The sequence below is a fragment of the Pleurodeles waltl genome, chromosome 1_2, assembly GCF_031143425.1.
Source record: "Pleurodeles waltl isolate 20211129_DDA chromosome 1_2, aPleWal1.hap1.20221129, whole genome shotgun sequence".
NCBI classification, from domain to species: domain Eukaryota; kingdom Metazoa; phylum Chordata; class Amphibia; order Caudata; family Salamandridae; genus Pleurodeles; species Pleurodeles waltl.
In genome coordinates this window covers 227,936,903-227,945,756 of record NC_090437.1, presented here as the reverse complement: position 1 = coordinate 227,945,756, position 8,854 = coordinate 227,936,903, and the positions used below count along the sequence as shown (strand labels likewise).

Sequence of the window (8,854 nt, the reverse complement as noted above, 5' to 3'; positions counted from 1 at the left end):
GGGCAAGGCAGGATCCTGGGCAACTTCAAAGGCAAAAAGGGGTATAAGTAGTTGATCCAAAACCACAGACTTTAGATTTTCTTCAAGATCTTTTCTGGATTCAAGTGGAAGCTCTGCCAAGGAGAAGAGCTGAAGAGCTGAGAAGTGCTTCCCCTGCCTGTGGCTGTGCTTTGTTGGGCTATCCTGCAGTTGCTGTTTCTGCTTGTGAAAGGGGATTAAGACTAGACTTTGTGGTATATTCCTGCTTGAGAAGAATTTCCAAGGGCTTGGACTGAGCTTGCCCCCTGTTCTGAAGTCTCGGGGCCAACAAAGACTTCCCCTGCACGCACCTGGACTCTCTGCTGAGACTCCTGCCCTGCCAAGTGGTGCCTAATCCAGTCTCTGGGCCCTTAAAAGGAGAACCTGATGGAAAAACTAAGAAAAAACAAGCAAACCGACTTCGGACAACTCAAGCTGACACAGCTGCTGAATCCTGTGACTCCACCTGCAACCGCAGCTGTGGTCCTCGCTGGATTGTGACGACTCCGCAGGCCTGGTGCTGCTGCAGCCTCGCCAAGGTCTGTGACTCCGTGGAAGCCGCCACACCATGTTGTGACTACCGGATATCGACCCAGCCGGAAGTGCGCAGATCCAACGCTTTGCACCGATGCTGCCTCACCTCCACGGCTTCGCAGCAAGGACCTGATGCCTCTTTGTGATGCTTTCGCTCCTTCGTTCTGCACCACCGGAACCGATGCCACCTTGGATCCAGCGATTCTGTGATCCCTGACTTTGTGCACCGGCTTGTTCCCTCATTTTCACAAGGTACTGTACCTGGGGGTCCATGTGACTCCTTGACCGGTGCCATTAGCATTGGATTGTTGGGAACAACACTGTCACAACGCCGTGATATCACCTAATAGAAGCATTTGTGTTTCAAAGCAATATATTGAAGTTCAATCTTGAAAAATTCATAACTTTGCTTGTGTGTGATCGAATTTTTTTGTTTTGGTCTTGATTTGTTCAAATAAATATTGGCTACTTTTCTAACTTGGTGTTGAGTCATTTCAATTTGTAGTGTTTTCACTGTTTTACTGTGTGTGTTGATACAAAATACTTTACACATTGCCTTTGAGATAAGCCTGACTGCTTGTGCCAAGCCATCAAGGGGGTCAGCAGGGGTTATCTAAGTGCCTATCTCCATTGCTCTGACTAGAGTGAGGGTCCCTGCTTGGACAGAGTGTAAACTGACTGCCAACCAGAGACCCCATTTCTAACAGCAGGCCACAGCAATATTTTTTTTAATATTTGCAGATCAAGGATTTTATATCAACGGTTGGCAAGGATCAACTTTCTGTGGCCAAATTTTCACTGCTGGAAAGCTCGTGGGGCACTAAGGTAGCTAGGATTAGAGATATAGACAGCCCTGATGGACACAGTGCCAGACGGTTTGCTTTGATCTACAGAAGTTGTTGGAGCTGAGTTCAGAAGTGTTTTTAAGGGCAGTTCTAAAGAATCAACATTATATGATGTGTTTAATCTATACTATAACCCAGCTAGGATATTTAGCTGGAATAGGAGATCTGATGATAAGTGTCTTCATTATGAGGAGGGTCAGTCGATATGACACATATGTTCTGCTCCTGATTAAGATTACAGTTGTTAAGAGAAGGGATTGGGGCTTTTCAAGAGAAGGTATTAGAAATGAATGTGGTGGTTAACCCATCTGCCGCCACCAATGCTATTTGGATTTGATCAACACTTCCACAATAAAAAGGCAAGGTTCTTCTTTATGTTTATAGCCTTTGCAGTAGCTTGCTTGATTAGAGCGTCAGCTTGGCTGAGTCCTGAACCCCCAGCAGCCCACCAGTGGTTCTTTTAACAGATTAACACATGTAATTTGGAAAAAAACGTATATAATTGTGACGGTAGGAGGGCAAGGAAACGTGGAGTCCTGATTTGGGCACCATAGCAGAGTGGATAGAGTGCAAGGTTGGAACTGGGGACTGGACCTCGTAGGACACTCTGAATGGCCTGGTCAAAGACTTATTCACGGTCTATCGTGGTGCACTTTATATATTATCTTGTGTTTGTAATACTCGAACCAATACAGGTGCAGTTCAGTAGGTCTCAACTCACTTGGAGTAGTTTGAAGTTCAAATCCATTGTTTGTACCCAAGTTAAAGGAATTGTTTAGGTAACAGTCACTGTTCCTTCTGCAGGACATGGTCTGTGCATCAGTTTTAATATCTTGTATATACCTGCTCACGTTATTGTGATCGGCTGGTGATGGCAGGTGGTTCTCTGGCTCACACTCTCAGTGGCGTCTCTACTACAGGGTAGGGTGGTTGTGGTCTAGGTTGGTACTGGAGCTGCTGTGAGAGAGTAGCATGACAAGGCTGCTCAGTTTTTTCCCATAAGGGCAGATGTGTCCTCTGGTCAAGTTCTAGCAGGTGTTTGTTTTGACATTGCGGCCTTTGGGTTGGGGTAACACAGGAGTGTGTTTTTTGGGCTAGTGGGGCATCCAGGCCAGGATTCACACCTGCTTCAGTGGAAATGTCAACTCCTCCTCGTGATTCACTGGGGTGTAGGGCAGCATCAAGCCTTTGGGTGCTGAGGCGGTGCCCAACACCACAACATGATTTCTTGGCTTGATTTTTGCATGCAGCCTACAGGGTGTACCGCAATTGAAGTCCAGGGGAAATCTATACGGCTAGCTACAGTTTTGCTCCTAAGGGCAGTCACCAACATCTGGGCCCTCCTCACACCAGGAACACTGCTATTTCTTCCTCCTAAATGGACTCTCCTCAAGCAGGGCCAAACATTCTTCTTCTATGAGTAGGCAGGCAGGGTTCTAGGTGCTAGTCAGAGCTACTTTAACTTCTCCTGCAAATTGTGCATACATCAATTGATTTCCCCTTACATCTAGGAACCTGGCTGACATACAAACACCAGTCCTGGTCACACAGGAGTTGTTGGAATATTCTATGAAGCATTTATTTCCTTGGTCATGAGTTCTTTGGAACTAGAACATAGTAATGTGGTTGGGGCCCACGTTTATACATATTTTCCAGGTAGGGCATGTGGATTTACTGTATAAGGTTTTAGAACCGGATTAGGGTGGCTCTCTTTCTAATGTCATTTTCTGAATGTTACTCACACGGGCATTTTTCAAAGAAATGACTCTCACAGCAGGTAGCTGTGGAGCTAGTTTCAAGGAGGAGTATGCAAGGCATTGACAAAATGAAGTGCGAGATCTGTGCACCTCACTATCATCCCCCTTCAGGGAGCAATAATCATGGACAGACAAAACAACAGACAGTGCTTAGAATCTTCCTCACCTTGGGCAATAAAAAATGCAATTCCTCATTCCTACCATATACTAAATATCAAATATCAAAAAGAACTACTTAGCAGTAATTTGCTAACAAGGTCCTCACAGAATTACTAAGAGACTCCTAGCTCCATTCTCCATCACTTCAGTGTCTGGGTCTCTACCTTTTGGGCCACAGAAATACACTCTCTGAGGGAATCTGTCTTCCTTCTCCATCTTGTTCCATGCTAAGGCAGGGGCAAGGTTCTGGGTTTCACCTAATAGCAAACTCTTACGTGGGGGGGGGGTGAGGGGGGGCTTTAGACTTGCTTCTCCTCAGCACAAAGAGAAAGTTCTGGTCACACTAAAGATTCACAAAACATGATCTGCCAGCAGCCCTTTATGTTTTGCACGCAGGGCACTGAGAGGACTCGAATTCACAAAACAGATTCTGCACCTTGGGGTACATGTCCATGTTTCAAAGTATCTGCTAGATTTACATGATACCAGGGCCAAAATAAAAGTCAGCATACTAGTATTACAATCAGTCCGGAGCTCAGGGCAAGGGTACACATCTTTCTACCATGCAGGAAACATCACGTTCCAACACTGGCACAAATATATAAATAAAGGACATTGGCATGTTGTGACGGCACCCTTGCACGTACGAGCACTACATCTGGTGTTTTATTTTCAGGCACATTCATTTTCTTTGCTATAAACTAGTACACGAAAAGTTAAGTGTGTTTTTTCACTGTCAGTTTATAAAACTGGTATAATTTCTACTGACATCATTTATGACTGCCATTTTTCGGGTGTGGAAGTTACACTGTATAATAATGCTTATGTGATCTCTAAACATTTAGTTGATCAATATCATGCAATGCTCTGAGTGTTCAAATTAAGGATGGGCATATCTAAGATCTGCGGCAGGGTGGAAATTATTTTCTTTTGCACTGTGGAATACCCTGAAGAATTTAAAACTAGTGTGTTTCAGTCAGAGCTGCCTCCGAATCGTACGTTTATTTTTGCCAAAATGCATGGATGCATAGATGATCCTGTTATGAAATGCACATATTATCACCTTTACGAAAGTATATCAAAATATTACAGGAGATACCTCCATCTCAGTAGGATCAGTTGGGCTCATTAGCTAAACCTGTATGCTTTCATTTGTATGAATTGGGCATTCAACCCCTGTCTGTTTAAATGCTCCCCGGATGTCACTACAACATGCCTTTTGCTGATGCAGCCCAAGCCACCCTATTGATCTGACAAGTTACTTTCATCACATTTGTATAACAAGTGGCCTAAATTCATCAAGGCCTATGCTTGCAGTGATGGTGGAAATTACATCTAAAAGGCTCTTGCACTCTTCCTTTCATCTTCATTTTACAATTTTACTGTTTTAAATAAGAATAGGTCTGCCTCGAAAGATTACTCAAAGAGAAGCTGATAAAGAGATGCATGGCCATTTCAGTGGTATCACAGGAATCTACCTTGCTACCTTGTTGAACAACTCCAATTGGTGAATTAGGAATGGTCCCCGCTGGATCCAGCTGCTGGTTTCTAGACATTCGAACATCTACTGAGCCGCAATGCAATAATTGTTATTTGGTTTATGCTGCTTCATAAAGTGGCTATTGCCTTCCTTGGTTTCAGTTGATATTTTCATTTAACACGTTTATCATTTTGCCACGAATGGAACCCCGTCCATTGGAATTACCACCAGATGGACAACTCACCACACAACCCTCTAACACAAGAACAAGGGATTATTTCGTAGAATACGGTGAGTGAGGGGTATATTTCCCCCCATTTGCTTAGTGTAGGACTGGGGTGTTTTGGAAGATTAACAAGTAATAATAAATTACTGTATTAGTAATTAAAACTGGGGCTGCCTCCATTTGAAACAGCAATAGTCTGCACACATAAATGAGACAAGGCTGGGTGGCTCTGTCTTGCAAAAAGTGAGTACTGCACGTTTTTGAATTTCGAAAGTTTTTTTAATGTTGTTTGTTAAAAAACACATGAATCAACCCTGGAAGTTCAGAGGGCGCCATTCTCTGATATAAGCTTGTGGCAAAACGGCCTTCCTTTTCTAAAGGGTCTACAGTTGTGGGTCACGGTAGTTACCGCCTGGGGTAGGAGGCAGTGCACAGCTGGTGGCTCCATTGCCCCCCTGACGAAGCGTGCCCCATTCAGCCTGAAGCCCCGCATCCCCTCTCATCGGGCACGCGCTGGCACGGCTCCTCCTCCTGCGTCAGCAGCCCCGGTCCCTCCTCGCCCCCCTCCTTCTGCGCGTGCCCGCTCCTGAGGTGCCAGTGCGCGCCAGGTCTGCTCTGCTCGCTCCGCGCGCGCACCCGGCCGCAGCCTTCCGTGCACGAGCACCCCGGCTCCGACTGTGCCCCTGTGGTCGCATCACTCCTGCCACCCGCCCGGTCTCCAGCTCCACCGCACCTGCCCCGGCGCCCAGCACCCCACCTGGAGCAGCCCGCACTCAGCCATGGCCCGCAGCCTGTGAGAGCCGGAGGAGGCACCGCGGGCCGGAGGAGCAGCAGAGCCGGGAGCAGCCGCAGGTGCCGCCGAGGATGCTGCGAGGATGAGCCGCGGCGGACAGCAGCGCGCCCCCACCCCGCCCCCGGGGCTCCCGAGCTGAGGCTGCTGGAGAGAGAGGATGCTGCTGCGGGCGCACAGCTAGCGCTGCCCCGTGCCTGAGCGCCGCACCCGGATCGGGGGCTCAGCTCTTTTGGTGGTTTTTGCTTCTGAGCTGTGGATTCTGGCTCGCGTTGTTTCTCCTGGAGGCGCCCGGGACCGAGCTTCTTCCCGTGGAGGGGACCTGGACCGAGGAGGCGGATGCCCAGCAGGTAACGATGCAGGAGCGCCCGGCGGCGGGGCAGGTCCCTCGGCGCGGCCCCCGATCAGGCGGTTCTCGGGGGCTGTGTGCGCCTCGGCCAACTGCTCCCGCTGGCATGGATGGAGATGGGGTCCTTCGGGGGCAGCTGCGGGCGACAGAAGCCCGCCTTATGCCTGGGTCTGCACAACCCTCTCCCCCCACCCCCGCGAGGGGCAGATGCTCAGTGTGCTGCCCACGAGTGAACCGTTCACGGACAGCACAGGTGCACTGGCCGCGGAGAGGGGGCGATGCACTGTGGCTGCGCTGCCATCTACCCCGCTGCACTGTTTGCTGCCCCAGCGTGCTGTGAAATTCCACAACTCTCCCCACCCTCGCCGTCAAAAACACACCCTGCTTATTTAATCTCATTCTGCTACACATGTTCGCTCCCGGTCTTCCTCCTGTGCATCTTTAAAAGAGAGGTTTGGTATTATGTGTTTGGTAAAACTGTGAGGGGTTCAGGTAATCTGCTGTCATGTCTCGTCGTCTGTGGTGGTGGGGGGCGGCTTCGCCTCCAACCTCTCCATTTCCAATTGTACGACTGGGCGGGAAGCAGATGCTATCTTGTACTGAGGAATAGGGCGCATTTAAATGCTTGTTAAAGCGCCCCAGAATGCCACCAGAAAGGCAGTGGGAGGCCATGTCTTCTGCCTGTCAACAGTCTTTTGACATTCTGGGCTTGGCAGGGCAGAGGCTGCTCGCCCTTCCAATGTGGCTGTACAATTTGGAGACCCACGTTCAGTTTGCTGCGCTGTTTTATTTGGGGTTGCCGAGCTTGTTCATTTTCGTTTTGCTTGCACCCTAGCGTCGGTTTGCAACAGTAGAGTGGTTGCTGGGGGGATGGGTCAGAAGTCTCCCGGAAAGAAGGTGAGGGAGTTGTGTCAGAAATTGCAGCTCAAGGAGACGGAGGTTGAAGAGCAGCCGCAGAAAGAGCAAGCATGGCTCTTGTTTTCCAAAGGTGATGTGCAGTCGGGGGCAGGTGTAACTTCAGCGCGGTTGTGGCACATCAGCCTGTCCTCTCCTCTTGAGCCTGGCTGAAAACACAGCGTCTCTGCTCTGCATTACCCGCCACATGCACCGTGGTCCTGGCTGGACGTGTCTGGTGCGACTGTCACCCCCTCTCCGACATGGCTGCAGTAGTGTGCTCCAAAATGCCTTTGGGGCTTGGTGGCACAGAGCAACACGGTGGTGAATGCATTGGGGGCCGTCTCCTCCGGTCGGAGACATTGCCCGCCTCTAGTGATGGTGTGAGGTCTGCACGCATTCAAAGAATGGACCAGTGGGGGCTTTAATGAGCTGGCTAATTTAGTAGCATGTGGCATTGTTACTCGCGAATTCCTTCTCTCGCCGCCTTTGTGTGTGATTTGTTCGTGAGGAACCCCAAAGGTGGAAAGATGAATGGGCCGTTCAGTGGTCTCTGGAGTACGAGGAACTGGTGTGCGTGTTGACTGAGGAGTGCAACCTACCCCTTTGCTGACAGCGCGTGTCGTCCTTGGTACAACGGTTTCTCGTGCATGCCATGTTTGTGTCGTGGTACCCACCTGCAAGAGCTGGCAGAGTGATTCACCTGCCATGTCGCAGGAACGCCCCTGAGCTCTGATGTGTAGTTGATGTCAGAGCAACACCTGTTTAATGGAGGGAGAGTTTGCGGGCACTCGTTTCTGGCTACTTGTTTTTGCCTGGCTTGAAGTATCTCCGTTGCCCGTTGGCACAGCCATTACACCAGCTCGCCGTACAGTGCCTATAGGAATAAGCTGCGCATAGCATGTGCTCTCGGCCCTGGCCCCGGTGGGCAGACCCTGCTTTGCTTTTGTAAAGACCCGGTACTGAGTTTCTGCCTCCAGCCCGGATATGTAACCCAGTGGCACTTGGTCTCCATAGAGGATGCCACGTTGTGTTTTTGTAGGCATAACTCACCTGCTCGTGCAGACGGATATGGAAATATTAGATGGTTTAACACGAGAGGGAGAAAGAATAGAGAGGAGAAAAAAAAACACTATATTAGATTAGGAGAGATTTGTGTCGCATTGAGGAACTGTGATATGGAGGACTAGGACGACTCGTCCCATCAGTTAGTTGGCTTGTGAGAAGCATGACGCCAGGAGGGTAGTGGTGGTTTTTGTGAGGAGGGGGGTGCATGGCCCTCATCCTACCTAACTCACACTTCAGATTACGCGCTCCGTCATCATAATGGGAAAGTGGTGTTTCTTGCGAATACATAGTTTCACCACATGACAGCTAAATGCTTCAGTCAGGCTTCGCCCGGCGAGTGTGCTTGCTTCAAAGAGAGAGCGGGAGACCGCCTGGGGGAGGGAAGAACAACTGTGTAATTTCTGGTGATGCATGTATTTACTTACTGCGCGTAATGTAAAATGTGTAAAATGAGCCCAGGGTCCCTGGGTCCTGGAAGAGAGCGACGTGGCCCATCTCTCATTAGCCCCGCTAATGAATTGTCTGAGATCACCCTGCTCGCTCGCTGGATGTTGCCTGGGAGCCCATTGTGCTGGCTGCAGCCCCGCTCCCTCCTTAGCGCCGGGCACTGGATACATTTCTCTTCTCGGTGCCAGCTTGCTGAGCTCAAACCTCTGTGATTTCCTGCCCGGGTGCGGGGCTTTGGCAAGTGGGTTCGTCGCCTTGTTGTGCATTTTTCGGTCATTAGTAGTTGC

General features: G+C 49.5%; 1 protein-coding gene across 10 annotated transcripts in view; it reads left to right on the top strand.

Moving 5' to 3' along the window:
• Window positions 1–5,597: 5,597 nt before the first annotated feature.
• The window catches only part of ADGRL3 (adhesion G protein-coupled receptor L3), a 1,158,007-nt gene continuing 1,154,750 nt past the window's right edge, over window positions 5,598–8,854 (top strand). For 9 of the 10 annotated variants that reach the window (XM_069237928.1, XM_069237906.1, XM_069237923.1 and 6 more), the window contains exon 1: window positions 5,598–6,159. The gene's annotated coding sequence lies outside the window, so the exon portion shown is untranslated. The remainder of the gene's footprint in view (window positions 6,160–8,854) is intronic. The other variant, XM_069237885.1, reaches the window with a different exon arrangement.